Consider the following 15104-nt stretch of genomic DNA (forward strand, 5'->3'; position numbering starts at 1 on the left):
TTGCCTGCAAAAGAGTTAGTCAAACTTGCCCAACTCTGTCTTGTTACTGAAACTAAAATTACCATTCATTTGCACCAAGTCTTTGCTGTGTGTACTTCTGTGGTACTGACAAGTCTTTTCTTGATACCTGGTTTGCCTTGTAAATGTGCTCTGATGCTGTTAATAGCACCCATAGTAAATACAGTGTGATAGCCACACTCTGTGATGGGTGAAGTTAATCTCTGCAGAGTACCTGTGGGTTGATTCATGGTGTATCTGTGTGCCTAAGCGCAGAGGGTTGTTATCATTTTGTTTTCTTTCTTGCCCACAGTCAAGGTGTAGGCAAGTGGTGTCATGGTGATGGGCAGTAACAGACAATGTCACATCCTTCAAGTACAACCTTTTGGACTCGGAAGTCAGTTCCAGTCTCATCAAGAAGCAGGAAATCTTGTAATCTGACAAGGCTTCCAAAAGCTCATTGCTTACTATTAAGGTCAGTTTTTCTAACAGAATGCTTGCTCTCCTGACTGAAGGATAACAAAAGGTAATAGCCTACCAGTTTAGAAAAAATCTGTTTCTTACCAGCCATTTCTACTCCACAAGCTACTGGATCTTAACCTGTAACATTTTCATGTTCAGAAAATCTGTGGCCAAGGATGAAAATTTTGATCAGGTAAAAAAATGCAAGTGAAAGGAAATCCATTTTTAAGGTGAAAGGAGGAACTGTTAAAATAGTGGGCTGGCTTTTAGACCATGTCACTGTGAGCTTTGTAGGATTTGAAAATCCAAATAAATATGAAGGTATGCAGAGTTGTGCAGTGCAGCAGGTGAGTAAAGCAGTATGCCATGTGCCTTCTCATTTTAGCACTTGATGCTACTGGTGTGGATTTGTCCCATGATGACTGAAGGCAAAATACGCTTTTTCCTAGCGCATTTGAGATTAGGGTGTAACCTCTTGTCTCTTCCTAACCAACACCAATGATGGTTGGTGTGAAAGGGTGAGAACAGAACAGTGAGAGAGGGTGGTAAGGGCCAGGGTTGCTCCTTTGGGCAGACAAGGCAATAGCAAAAGTGATCTCTTTCTCTTACCTTCTTGGAAAGACTTTAAAAATTTTCTGTGAGAAAATTTCTGAGCAGAAGAGGAAAGACATAACAGAGTCTAGAGATGCATGATATGCCTGAATAATTTTAGAGGGTAAATGGAGATACATAGTCTAGAATAGAGACTCTTCACTTGTCTTCTATGCATAAAGAGTCAGAGAACATCTGTCTCTTGTACAGGCAGGCTGGAGACAAAGGCCAGCTCAGCAAGATAGATATTCTGATAAGGAAAAGGATCTCCTTGGGAGGATGCCCAAAACAGAGCACTTTGGGCATAGCTATAATTTCTGCTGGCAACAAAGCAAAGTCTCAAGGTCATACGGTCTTAACATTGTCTTCCCTGTGGACTGTATCTTCTCGGTTGCAGTGCATAATAATAGCTTTATCATTTGTGCCCTCAAATCTTGGAAAGGCTTGTGTTTTGGGTTGGTTTCTGTCTGCCCTAAGATCCTTCAGCAGCACACAATGGCACAGTTCCCAGCCACATCCACTGAGAGCAGGGTGTGCACAGGCCCTTGCAGCATTCACTTATCCCACTGTATGTGATATGCTTAGGAGAGCTGGGGAGGTCTTTGATTAAGGAAAAGTGCAATTAAATAGTCTAAGTGAATAAACTGGAATAATCCAAGCTGGTAGCAGAGTGTCTGTTGATTTTCCTGGTGTAAAACTGAGTCCTTTTGCTATTAACCACAGGAAAATATCTCAGTTCCAGTGAGGCGTTTACATGGAGCTGTTCAAAATGGGTATTCAGGGCCAGCTCCTTAATGGTTGGTCTGGATGGAAAAAAAAATACATTTTTACCTGAACTGAAGAACTATTTCTTATAAAAATGAACTAAATGGGTTCATTCTGATAGAAAAATGCAGCTCTTTGGAGCCTCCTGAAATGAACAGTTCAGAAGAGAAGGATTTGTCTTAAACTAAGGGCATTTATCTAAACATAGGGCATGAGAAGCACTCAGGAGCTTTGTACAGCTTGTGCAGAACAGAATTAAGTCCTAACAGACCTTTTGATAGTCTGGTTTTGATACCTTTCTTGAATGACATCTAACATCAAAGCACCTTACAGCATCCCAGAGCAGCAAGGCAGCCCCATTTTCCCATTGCATAGTTAACAAGACAGGTACAGAGAGAGCAAACTACTTGCCCAAAATCCCATAGAAAGACTGGAAAGAAGCAAAGAGTTGATCAGCAGTCTCCTATGGATAGCTAGCACCCTTCCTGCTGCACAGACCTTCCTCCCCCAAGAGCTTTAACTGACTGGGGCAATTCTCTGTGTAACTTTATGTTTCAGGGCTTCTTGTTGTATCTACCCTTTCCCACTTCTAGTAAATAAATCCTTCAAACAGTACCTCCCTGCTCTGCTTGATTAACTTATTTTTCCCCAACCAAATAAGTTATTTCTAGGAGGTCTTCTACCTTATTGGAGTCTTTCAGCATGGTGACATGCTCCTTGGAGATCCTTGCTTGGAGAAAGCATTCCTGAATGTGTGGAAAAACCTCACCCACTGGCAACACCCAAGGGTGAGTAACAACAATTTCTGGTGAACAACATTTCTTTACCTGCTACATGCCAACAACCAACTGTGTTTTTAGGTGCTCTTATATATATTCAGCCACTTCATGCAAGTAAATATGATCTGTCATTTTCTACAACTGGAAAAAACGGGTGCAGACTGCTGTTGCCCGTGCCCATCCTCACTGTTTTTAGAGATTTGTCATGGATCAGTCAAAATCAGTGGGAAAGCTGCTGTTCATTTTAGCTGCCGGAAACCTGTCCTTACTGATTAAATACAGCAGTTCTTGTTTATGCAAAACTCATGATTGAATTATTTGGCTGGGTCTGAAGGAATGTGACCTTTAATGCATAAGTAAATAAGCTTTTCCATCATGTATAATCTTTCCTATATGACAGATCTGTGACTGTCTGAAGTGACAGAAAGATCATATGAGTCTTTATTATATATCACAAAAAAATCACAAATGGTTGCTGTCAGTGTGCAGAGCACTGCTAATGAACAAAGTTCATTCCCAGAGTGGTAACTCTGATGGATGTAAAGTTGTAGTAAGTACAGTAGGTAAAGTAAAGCAAGGTTAATCTAACCTCCTCCATAAAGCAGACAGGAAAAGAAATGATGAATTTAAAATAAACCCAAGTAGAAAGTAGGTAACAGTCCCCAGTTCTATTTCATGCATTCATTCATTAATGCTAATATTTCTTGAATTTTAGGAGACAAAGCAAAATTACTGTCAGTGGAAAGACTTCTGTCTGTTTCTGGGGCTTTGGGAAGGCTGTGAGGAGTCTTTAGGGAGGAGGGAGCATTGGATTTGGCCTCAAAATTTCTGCCTTCAGAGATTCTGGATTTTTAACAGATCAATTCTGTTAATTATTTTTAAAAATACTGATAATAAACACAAATTAAAAAAGGATTTCCCTAATACATTTGCCATATCTGCTCCCCTCTGCCCCAGCCTGTGTGGAGCTCTTGCTTATTGCTTTCTCTGTTTTGGGTTTTTTTTTCTTTCCAATCTGAATGCTGCTTCTGAGATGATACTGGTAACTACAAGTGTGTAGGGTCCAATACCCACACTGACGCCAGCTACACAGTATCCTTGATCATGATTAAAGGTAAACTCTAGAGCTGTGGCTTGATTAGTGACTAGACCACTTACTAACAACTAGGCTTGGAAGAATTTTTAAGTTAGACAAAATGGAGAGTCATTGCAGAGCAGATTTGCTTCAAGTAGAGTTGGGTGAAGCAGGGTGAAAGAATCTATCCCCTGCTGACTTTAAACTGAGCACTGTGTGTCTTGCCCTATTTGTCCACTGCACAAAAATAACATGTTTTCAAAGGTGCAAGCACTGTACTTATTATGGGGAAGAACTCTTTGTTCCCTGTATTTCCTGAGAAAAAAATGATACAAAGCATATGGGTATGAAATATATGCTCTGTATCACCAGTGTGAATGGGAAAGACCTAGGCACCTGCAGTCCTCTTGTGGCTGTTGAGAAACTCTGTTATGCTGAGAGTGATGGGTAATCTTTGTTCTCAGATACATGAGGTTCTGTGTACAATGTCAACATATACAGACAAAAATTTGAGGGCCAAAATCGTTGGGCCAAACCGGGACCTACTTTCTTTTGTGTCTTTGCAACATTCACGATTCACTGGTCTTTTTAGGCTCAAACAGAAATGTTAACGTTGTACAAGTTATAAGCCAACTCACAATTACCAGAGCACCCATGTGAAAACACCTTTCATGAGATAGCAGATTTCAATTTGAAAGCTAGTTATTACACATAATAAGCCAAATTCTCCACTGACAGTGTGGCAGGCTGTGAGTCACTATGGAATGTGGAGAAGTTTTAGTGGAAAAGATGGGAATGACAAAATGTACCGTGGCAGTTTCCTTTTTGTAGAACTGAACCGTGCTCAAACAATGCTAGAGGACTTGAGAGTGAGTGGATGGGCCTGGGCATAATGACAACGGGTTTTTTTATCTGTACATGCTTCCTACAACCAGCCAAATGTGTGCCTGCTGTTTGAAAGAAAACCAACCACATTATATACAGCAAACTTGCTGTAAATCAATGCTAAGAAAAAGTGATGCTGCCCACCTGCCGTACCTTTTATTGCAGGAGGACCATCTCTTAAAGATAAGCTTTGCCGTAAGTACCATTCTTTAATACTTATGTTTTTCATAAAGCCTTTGGCAGGGCTTGGGCACAGGGTGTTTGGTAGTGTGATAGATTATCTTAAGCCCAATTGTCATCATGTGCCAGGCACTGCAGCACTCTTGACAGATAATGCAGATAATGCAGGAAACTGTCAGTCTTCCTTCAGCTTGCCAAATAGTTCCAGGTATGCTTTTAGACGTCATCTGCAGTTGCAGGAAGCCATTTACTTTGCAATGACCTACAATAAAGGAGACGAAAAAAAAGTAGAGCTGAGACAGAAGAACTGAACAGAAAAGTAGTACATCTGTTGGTAATCAGCTTTGTGGGATTACATACAACTCTCACTGAACATTATGAACTGTAGTTAGCTTAATTTCCACTGAAGTTGAAGGAATGAATTGATTTTTCTGCTGCCACTCAAGACAGAAATCAAAATTGCTTCACTGAAGTCTGGCTAATTAGTGGAGGAAATCTGAAACCAAGAACTAAGCATAACAAAATTAATATTTGTCTTTTTGGTATTTTAACAGGTGAACCCCTAACTCCTGACAGAACTGAAACCACTGAAAGTGACTGAAAGACAGACAGCAGTGTTTGAAATCTACCTGCCAAAGAAAGGTCAGTGGGAAAGAACTGAAGTGGGATGATCAGTGTGAAATCATCACATCTGATGGTGGATTGGCCTGTACTGTGAAAGTTAAGGGTGTTCTGTCCAGTAACTTTAAAGAACTCTGTGTTGAGGCTGGAGACCTAGTGCAGAACACTCCACTCTTCATTGATCATAAGTGATGCAAAGTAAGCATCTTTGGGCAGTGGGTGGATCAAACACAAGATAGCAGGGTTTGAGCTGTAAAGTCCATAAAGCTAAAACACAAAGCCCCAGAGCTTAGGCTGAAAAAAATGGAAGCTGCAGTCTCATAAAGCTAGTCTGTAAACGGGCAAGCAGAGGAGCATTAAGACCTCATTTTCACATTGGAAGTCAAGTCCCAAGCCTGGAATCTCTCCTGTACAGGAGCCCATGTTATATCCTGCAAAGGCACCTGTTTTTATTTATAAGGTGCTTGCTGGTATGTGCCATTTTTTCTTGCCAACACCTTCCCCTTTCCCAGGGGTTCCAATTCAGTTTGTCAGCCATCTCAAGAACACCAAAGTGAAAAAGAAGGGAAGAACGTGCTTAGAGTCTGTGCTGACTTCTGAAGATGTCACCCTGAAGGGGATGTAGCATAGATGGGTGACTGAGAGGTCTCCTCAGAACATCATGAAGCACAAAGGGAAGAAAGCAGAGCTTACCATAATGCTGCCGAGCTGAGTGACTCGGGAGGTTGCACAGCAATTGTAGGCTACGCAAGGCAGTGCCCCTAATGAGCAGTACAGCAGTGCCAGGGTAAGTGTGAATGGCTCAAGAGAGGAAGAGGAGGAGCAATAGTAGTCTTTACCCTGTTCTTCAGTGCACTCTGTAGAGGAGCAGTGTTGCTTTGCTAGAACAGCAGATAACACTGCTCTGCAGTCTGTTTATTGTTTAACATGGAATAAGCCATTAGTCTGTTCCCCCTCTTGGTAGCATGCAGATAATAATTAAGGACTTCTCTTTGCTGTATAAAGCAGTAGAAGCATAAAGCAGTAAATCTTCCATTTAAGTCCTTGCACATGTCAACTAAGTCAGCCTAGTAAAGTATACAATACTTTTTATTTTAATCAGAGTTATCCTAATGAATTCTTATCCTGATTCTTTAAAGTGACCCATGGGACATTTGACTACAGTCTGCTGAGGACCAGCAGCACAGCATGAGGCTGGTAAATATTTAATTTCACATTTGTTTTGTGAATTAATTTTGCAGTAGCATTATTGATGCTGTAAACCTAAGTCTATGATCTTTATAGAAAGACACAAGGCTGTTAAGACTGGGGAAAAAAAGTTAGAAAGCTTAGCTTTGTGCTCTCAGCATAGGCTGGAGAAGAATTTCAAAGTTAGAGTGTGGATTTTAGTGGCTGTTAATATTTGAGATTACTTCCATGAGATGTGGACCAGATTTTAACTATGCCCAGGTGCCTTCCATGAGAAGTGCAGCATTCTAAGACCATTTTAAAATGAACTGCATGGAAGGAGGATAAAATTATGTTAGTCAGTATTAGGAAAGGCTGCAAAACCCTAGAGGGAAGTTTTCTCCAAACAGCTACTGTGGGACTTGGCCTGGTTTTGATAAAGGGCTTTTGACTAAGGACAAACAGATGGACAGATCACACAAGAACAGATCTAATCTTTCCCAGTGTACTACACCCTCAGTCTTACTAAGTTTTGGCTTTGAATCTTGGCTTTTTCAAAATTTTCCCAGTCTCCTGTAAAGATGCTTTCACATTTGCTATCCCATCTTCTCAGCCTGTAGACTCACATTCTATCCCACAAGGTTGGCTTCTCACCACGTACCCTTCTCCCTCTCCCAGTCTCTGATTTTCAGAGTAATCAGTAAATGTATCCTGTGCATGCTGATGCACACCCTTCGTTACATGCCGTGTGGCTTATCTGTGCAGATGCACAGATCACTCTGTCCACATAATACTGAATTCATTTTGTCTGTAGATCACAGAGAATTTTACCAGAGTAGGAGCTAGAAATCCTGACAGCTTAGTCACCTTAGAGCGGGAAACTCTGAGCAGAGGATTCAGGGACAGTGTTGGAGTTGCTGTTTGTTGCAGTGTGGGTTGTTTTCTGCCTCAATGTCCTTGTCAGATTATGGACATGAACAGGATAGGCAGGGAGCCATCCACAAACCCATCATTGACAGAATGGGAGAGTGTGAAGGGGGCAGAGAGTGGAGATGGTAGCCACTCCATCTCCTTACTGCTCTTTACCAGGTGTACACAAACACTCTCAGAATCAGTGCTTCACCAGGTCTCCTTACCTGGGCCTGTACTATTTTGCAGGCTTATCTGTGTGCGTGAGCAAAACCTCTTCTTTCTGCATCTTTGTTTCCCTGCAGCGAGAAGATTGAACAGTCATACGGGTTGATTTTAAGTGACTAAGCATAGGTTTCTGTGTTTATAAATCAGTGTAAGAATTTTGGCCTGAGCCTTTACTTCAAACATTGTTGTCATGAGCAACAAGAAAAAAAACACCTTTTCAGAAATTCGATATAGACATCCATAAATACGTGTATTACTCAGCTCCTGGCAGCCAGATGGCGCAGATGGACTCTTCAGACTGTCTGCAGCCTGGAAAGGAGCCTCTTTCTGTCGGCTCAATTAGGCAAGGTGGATGGGATAGATACCGCTGCACCCACAGCGGGGCAAACACAGCAGTAAGGATGCCGTGGCTGCAGCACCAAGTATTTGTCATACCCGTGTTGCGGTAAAAATCCATCCACAGCAAAGCTTTGGTATAGGGAGGCTCAATTTTCCCGCACTCAAAAATATGTTTTAATGCCTTTTTATGACTTTCAGCAGATGACTGTAATTTCTAAACATGCACATGTGACAAAAATAAACATAAAAACACCAAATATGTTTAGGAACCTGGTTATTTTTCTTTATTGTGTGCAGGACATCATTATCATTTTTCCATATTACTCTGTTACAAGCAGGACCTAACTTTGATTCTGCTATTTTAATGTGATCATAGATATCCCAGTGTAACTTTAGGGAAGAATAGCCTTGCAAAGCTTAGAGACTGCCTGGAATCAAATCTCCAGACCCTAGGGAAGTGAAGAGCTTTGGAACTTGCTGTTTCCCAGAAGTGGTTCTTTTTCTGCTGAGTTGAACAGCTAAAGGAGGTCAGTCAGCTCCCTGTACAAGAAAAAGAACTAAATTAACTGAATCAAAACACACTGGAAATTTTGTGTCCCTGAAGACTTTCATAAAATACAGGATTCTTATATTAAAAACATGGAGGAGTGTATGAAGGGCCCAGCTTTGGACCAACTTTTCTGGGAGCTTGCAGACACCAGGAAGATGTCAAGCTATATTTGCAGCTGCAGCTTTCAGATGTCTTCTGTTCTTTCCAGAAAGCAGGTGACTACCTTTGTCATCAAGAGGAAGATGGCTGGAGAAGAATCCTGGATCAAAGTAGGAGTGGTGGAGCACAAGTACACCACATGTGTTATGGAGAAGGGGGAGGAAGGGAAAGCCTACTAATTCAGAGTATGTGCCATCAACTCTAGGGGCTTCATCAGGCCCCTGGAAACAGAAGAAATTTTTGCTGCAGAACCCATTAGCCAGCTGTTTTTAATGTGGTTTCACAGTCCTGCTTCTCATCAGTTTTGTCCTCTTCCTCCTTGCCAGTCCCCAAAAGAACACTGTCCCCTGTGCTTTAGGGGACAACTTCCAGTGACAGAGCTTAGAAGCTGCTTTGTGCTTAGGCTGATAGCCAGGATCAAACAAATACCCAGGTCCTTTCACTGCAAGTGTTTGTGGGCTCAGAAACCCCTCGACATGGACTGCCCACAAGAGAGAACTGACTAACACACTGTTCTGGTGTCAGCTACATAAGCTTAGTGGGATATGACAGAAAGCAGAAGTGGCTTTCTCTGGAAAATATTGTGGAGGAGGAGGGGTAATTTAAAAAGGGACTGCTTAAAAACATTTTGTTTTGCAGCCAAAAAAGAAAATATGTCAGCCAAAGCCTAACTTGGTTAGAAAACACTGCTGCATTATCTTCTAGGGGTTACAGTTCAGGTACCTCTTGTTCCCATTTTTCCTAAATGGACTGGGATCCCCAGTGAAAGGGGATTTGCAGTCCCCTTTCCCCAGGACCAGAGTGTATCACAGAAGATGCAGTGCAAACAGTGAGTCTGGCCTCAGACGTTTCAGAAAGAAATTACCAAATTGAAGTCATATCTATCAATCAGTTCTCACAGAAAACTCTGCATTTTTGTCCAAGCTTCCTGTGGATTAGGGAAGCCATTTCTGAGCTGCTCTCTAATGCATTGAAGAAAGAGCTCATTTTTTTTAATAAGTGCAGAATTGAAATGTTTCAACATTTAAAATGACATGGGGAAGTAGATGGCAAAGAGTCTTTAGAAAAAGGTCGTGGCCATGGATAAACCTTAACATACAAGTTACCCTCCTTGACTTCTTGCTGTACATACATACATATATATTTATACACACATAACACATACACACAATTTGGAGTGAATGAATTCTGATTGTACTGTGCTAATTTGAATTTCTTCTGTGTACAGCCTCTGAGACAGGTGTCTCATCCTCAAGTTGTAGATGTCAGGAAAGATGATGTCACCATCACCTGGAACTTCCCAGCCTAGGATGGAGGCTCCCCAGTGCAAGGTTACATCATAGAAAAAAGGAAGAAAGGCAGCAGTCTTTCCATCCCAGTCACCAAGGACCTAGTCCAAGGTCAGACCAAGATTATTATCTGTTTTATGTAGGCAGAAAGAAAGTTAGATAAGTTTTGAATGCAAAGCTGAGTATTGATTAATTAAGGAAAATGGCATCATGGCATCTAGCAAGATACACATTTTGACATATGCTGTTCAAAGTGAGATTTTCAGCCCTCAGGTAGAATTGGCTTGAGACCCATGAGTAGTGATGAGAGGACAGAACACTCAGCACCTCTGAAAGTCACACCTGTGGATTTGGGTGCCTAATTTCAAGTATCTGTAGTTTACATTTCTCCCCACCTACATTTGACTGCTTTCCCCTGTCTTAGACCAAAACTGAATTAAGCAAGTGACTATTTTTGTTGTATCCATCAGATAGCAGCCATATGATCCATGCTTAGCACAGCTTGTATAACACATGGGAGTGTTCCTATCGGCAGCAGCGTCTGACTAACGAGACTTTTGCTTTTCCTTTTCTGTTAATATTTTGGTTCTTTCTTGGATTGTTTCCTCTGTCTCATTCATAATGTTGGACTTTCATATTAATTAAGCTACAATCAATCACTCGATACAAAAATATCCTCCTTAAAGCACCATTATTACTCATGGTAAATAATGGAAACATTTTTTTAAGGCAAATTTTTCAAAATTGAATGGAGGTTTAACCTTGCTTGAAGGCTAGATTGTGAAAGGCTTTGACACTTCATTTTGTTCGTTACATCATGGGCAATCCCACTGAAGTTAGTGGAACGAGGCATGAAGATGTTTTTCCCCAGCATGTGTGATTATGCCAGGCTATGGACCATAATCTAGTGAAAAGAAAATTAGGCATTTTTCCTCTCATTATATGCATCAAAATTTCATCTCCTCCATAGGGAGAGAGATATGAAAATGGAGCAGACCACTGGAGAAGTGAAAGTTAGACCTGGTTAAGAGGTTCCTTGAACCACTGAAATTTATACTGTAGTCTGTGAGCTGAAATTTCTTCTTGGTTTATCTCTAGCTAAAAGCAATTAAAAAAAAAATAGTGACCACTTGGGAACACTTTTATGGGCGTTTAGAGAGTTGTATAATTGCAACATGTGTGTCTCTAGGTACAAGATTCAAAGTGGATGGTTTTCTGGAGGATACAGAATGAGTTCCTGTGAACCATGGAGGCCCTGGACTTCTCAGCGTGCCCTCACACTCTCGTTGCAAAGGATCCTATAGGTATGTTTCTTTCGGAATGAGTTCCGTGTGACGGCTGTGAACCATGCAGGCCCTGGACTTCTCAGCGTGCCCTGACGTTCTTGTTGCAAAGGATCCTATAGGTATGTTTCTTTCACTGTTTAGTGTCTAGTTTTCCTAACCATGTCTGTGATGATCAGATCTCTGCATTTATGACTGCAGTCTGAGGGAACGTGGCAAATTCCAGCCTGGCTCAATGTAATGGACTGCATTATGTCTACAGCTTAACTAAAGATTAAGGGAGGCCTTAATGCTGTTGGCTATAAACATAATTATATTGTAAGGGCCTGGAAGTGTAATGTCACTCACTTAAAATGTGTAACTATTAAGATAAGAACACAGTAAGAGATTCCCACCTGGGGGGAACTGAGTATATGCAAACGGCAGAGATGAACAATATAAAGGTGCTCTAAGGTGCAGATACCTTTAGTGCTTAATGTTCATGTATAGGTTGCCAAAGGCCCTAATGTATGACAAAGAAAATAATTTCTCATACATGTTACTTTGCTCCTTTCAACAGTCCCCCCATCAACTCTTTTAAAAGAAGAGAAAACTTTTGCGGAATTTGTGGAAGTTGCTTACATTATTTTATTGTAATATTGTATTTTTAGTAGTAAAGAATCTGTGCCTAATTTTGGACTGATCAAAATCACAGACAAACTCCAAAGGATTTTGTGCCAGTTATAGAGAATTCTTACTCTATATGACCATATAACTAAAGTTTTTAAAAACAAAAGGCTGTTAGAGGCCATCAATAAATAGCTTAAATTATTAATGGAATCTTGTAATAGATGGAGGAGTGGGCCTTAGGAGATACACATAATGTAGAAAAAAACTTGGCCAAGTGTGGAAGCCGGTGTAGCTAAAAAGTGACAGAATTATATATAGTAGAGGAGAGCCTTGAGGTTAAATAGTTACGCAGATGGGAAACCATTGAGGTTCCTTTACATCACAAGACAACACAAAAACAATGTAAAGCCTGAAGCTATGATTCTTCTCCTATTTGAAGACTCACGTTATTTCATGTTAGGCCCAGAAGAATATGTACTGTCCACATGCACCATATTTCTTATGACTCTGTGCTCTTATGAGTGTTCTGTATAAAAGACATTAGCATCCAGTTTGTCATGCTCATGCCATGCTGTACTGGTTGACTGTTGGGTTGGGGAGGGTAGGGGGACATCATTGCATTTTAGCTGAGACTTTCAAAGCAGAACATGGATCCAGGTACACAACTCCCTGTTCATTTGATTAAAAACATAGAGATGTTTTTTAACGTCCTGTCTTTTGCTCTTCTTGCGTATTATGGAGATCTAACTAGACTGCTGCAAGTCAGACTAAAGAGTAAAAAGGAAGATCTGTATCTTCAGTAATTACTATTAATTAGGGGTACTGTAATCTTTGGCAAATAATCTTGAGGAACACTAACAGGATCTTGCAAGCCAGCAAACAAATTCACTAATCCAAGCAGTCCAGATAGCACCTGTCCACTGCACACAGGACTGTAAGAGGGATTTATTGAACAAGAAGAGACACCAGACACTCAAAGTGGTACCAGACAGGTTATAGGAAATGCACTGCAGAGCTCACCAGTCAGCTAGGAAGATATAGAAGCAAAATTTTAATGTTGGACACCTCTCCCAAGCACACGTGGAGAATGAGTGGTAGTCAAGTGCTCATAGAAGGTGCCCTTTCCAAGCTGAATTCAGATGGTCCCATGTCAAATATTGTGAGGACTTTTCTTAAATGTCTAACCTTAGAACAGGGTCTACATAGTTCCTACCATTGTAGGAACTGCATTGTTTTGTTGGACAGAATTTGCTCTGTGTTCACTAAGGCTCCTTTTACCCTAAAACCTCACAGGTTCAGCATCTTGAAATAGGAACAGCTCTGTATTCACGTAAGGAGGCATAGGCCTGTGAGTGCAGCAGTGTGTCACAGCTCTTCTGCGGTCGCAGAGCCTTCAGGACTGCTGAAGGTGGTGGGTTTTTCCAGCTCCAGCATTTTCTTAGCCTGGCAGGAGCCAGACCAGGGAGATGTGCTGTCAGGATACATATTAGAGATGTAGCTGTAGTCGCGTTCTTGTATGGGAGTACTCTAGGCCTGGATCTTAACAGAGTCTGAAATAACTTCTGTGTACGTAGGCAAGTATGAAAGAGTAGTAAACAGAGGAAAGCTAGGTTGGCTGTACCTTTCTTGCAGTGCATTCCTTTGGTAACAGCCTGCCTGTCTTCAGGCAGGACAGCAGGACACAAGCAGATGTGAACTGATTTCCTATTCTTCATTATAAACGGCAGCTCACAAGGTTTATTTGCACAAACCTAAAAGATGATAGAAAAACTCTAAAGGATAAGGAGGAGATAAACTGTTTTATGAGAGTGAGGTCTCATAAGAGAATTCTGCCATACAGTGCTACATTTAGGATGCAGGGGATTTACTTGATGGGACCCCATGCCAATGCAAAAGGAGATAATAAAGACTGCAGGAAATGTGTTTAAATACAGGCTGAAAATGGAAGATTTGCAGTGGGCACTGGAAATTAAATTACACATGCAGTTCCCCTTGATTCCCCCAGAGCATTCTGTCAACTATTAATGCCTCAGAGCAACACCAGCAGAGCAATATCCCTTTCTGTACAAGATCACCTGCTTTGGTTTATAGTTGGGTGTAATTTAATCATGCATTTCTAAAGTGCCCTGCGAGCCAAATATCTAAAAGCACCTTACAATGTAATGGCATTAGAGAGAGAAGGCATTGATATATCCCCATGGAGCAAAAACCTGACACCTTATTTACAGACTAAGAAACAAAGAAATTAATTGCTTGCTTACAGTTGCATAGCAGATTAATGGGAGAAAGAGATTTTTTTTTTTTATTCCTTCCTGTCTTGCTCTTCAGTTTGTCTTTGTTTACATGTTGAGATAGATATGCTATCAGATGCTGAGGGTAATGCGGCGTATTGTTTATTCTTCTTCCTCCTTGGGTTTTCCCTGGTGGGAAAGAAGGTCCAGGTCATGAAATGTTATACCTAAGCTCTTTGGATCTGTACTTGTGCAGAAGACTCTGCCTTGATGGTGCTGGCTCTGTGTTTGCCTGTGCAATAGACAGTGCAGTGCAAAGCAGCCCACAGTAACTCTGTCCTCAGCAGAGTGTTCTGACTTCAAGATGGAGTATCCCAGGAAGGACTGTGCTTCCTGTTTCATCGCCCCACTGAAGAACCATAGCATGAGTCGTGACAACAATTGCACCATGAGCTGTGCTTTTTTCAGCAACCCCCACCCAGGGGGTCTGTGACCCTGTAGAAGGGCAATATTAGCATCACATCCAAGTCTAAGTTGCGGTTCAAGTCAACAAGTATCATCTGTCTGCTTGTGATCCCTACAACTTGCAGCTGCAAGCTGATCATCTGTGGTAAGTCAGATTTGCAGCCGCTGTGATTTGTTGGGGGTGATTCCCTCCAGGTTGAGTAACCACAGGGGATGCACTTACTGGGACTGGCACTGTGGGTCACACTTCTCTGAGCCAGTTTGGCTCTCGTCCTTCTCCACAGAGGAAGGGGTTGCTCAGTCTGTAGTTACTGGAGCTGGATTTGCAAGGGCCACATTGTAAGAACTTACCTTCATATCCAAAAAGCAGCCTAACTCTGACTTTGTCTTCCTCTGAAGTCACTGAGATTTGTCTTCAGTTGCTTGAAGGCAGTATCGGGTCCCTTAAAATGGCATATTTTGGCAAGCAGGTCTCATGAATTCCCTAGATGGCCCGAAAGCAAAGCAAATATGGCCAGTT

The sequence above is a fragment of the Antrostomus carolinensis genome, unplaced genomic scaffold (assembly GCF_000700745.2).
Source record: "Antrostomus carolinensis isolate BGI_N321 unplaced genomic scaffold, ASM70074v2 scaffold332, whole genome shotgun sequence".
Taxonomy (NCBI): Eukaryota; Metazoa; Chordata; class Aves; order Caprimulgiformes; family Caprimulgidae; genus Antrostomus; species Antrostomus carolinensis.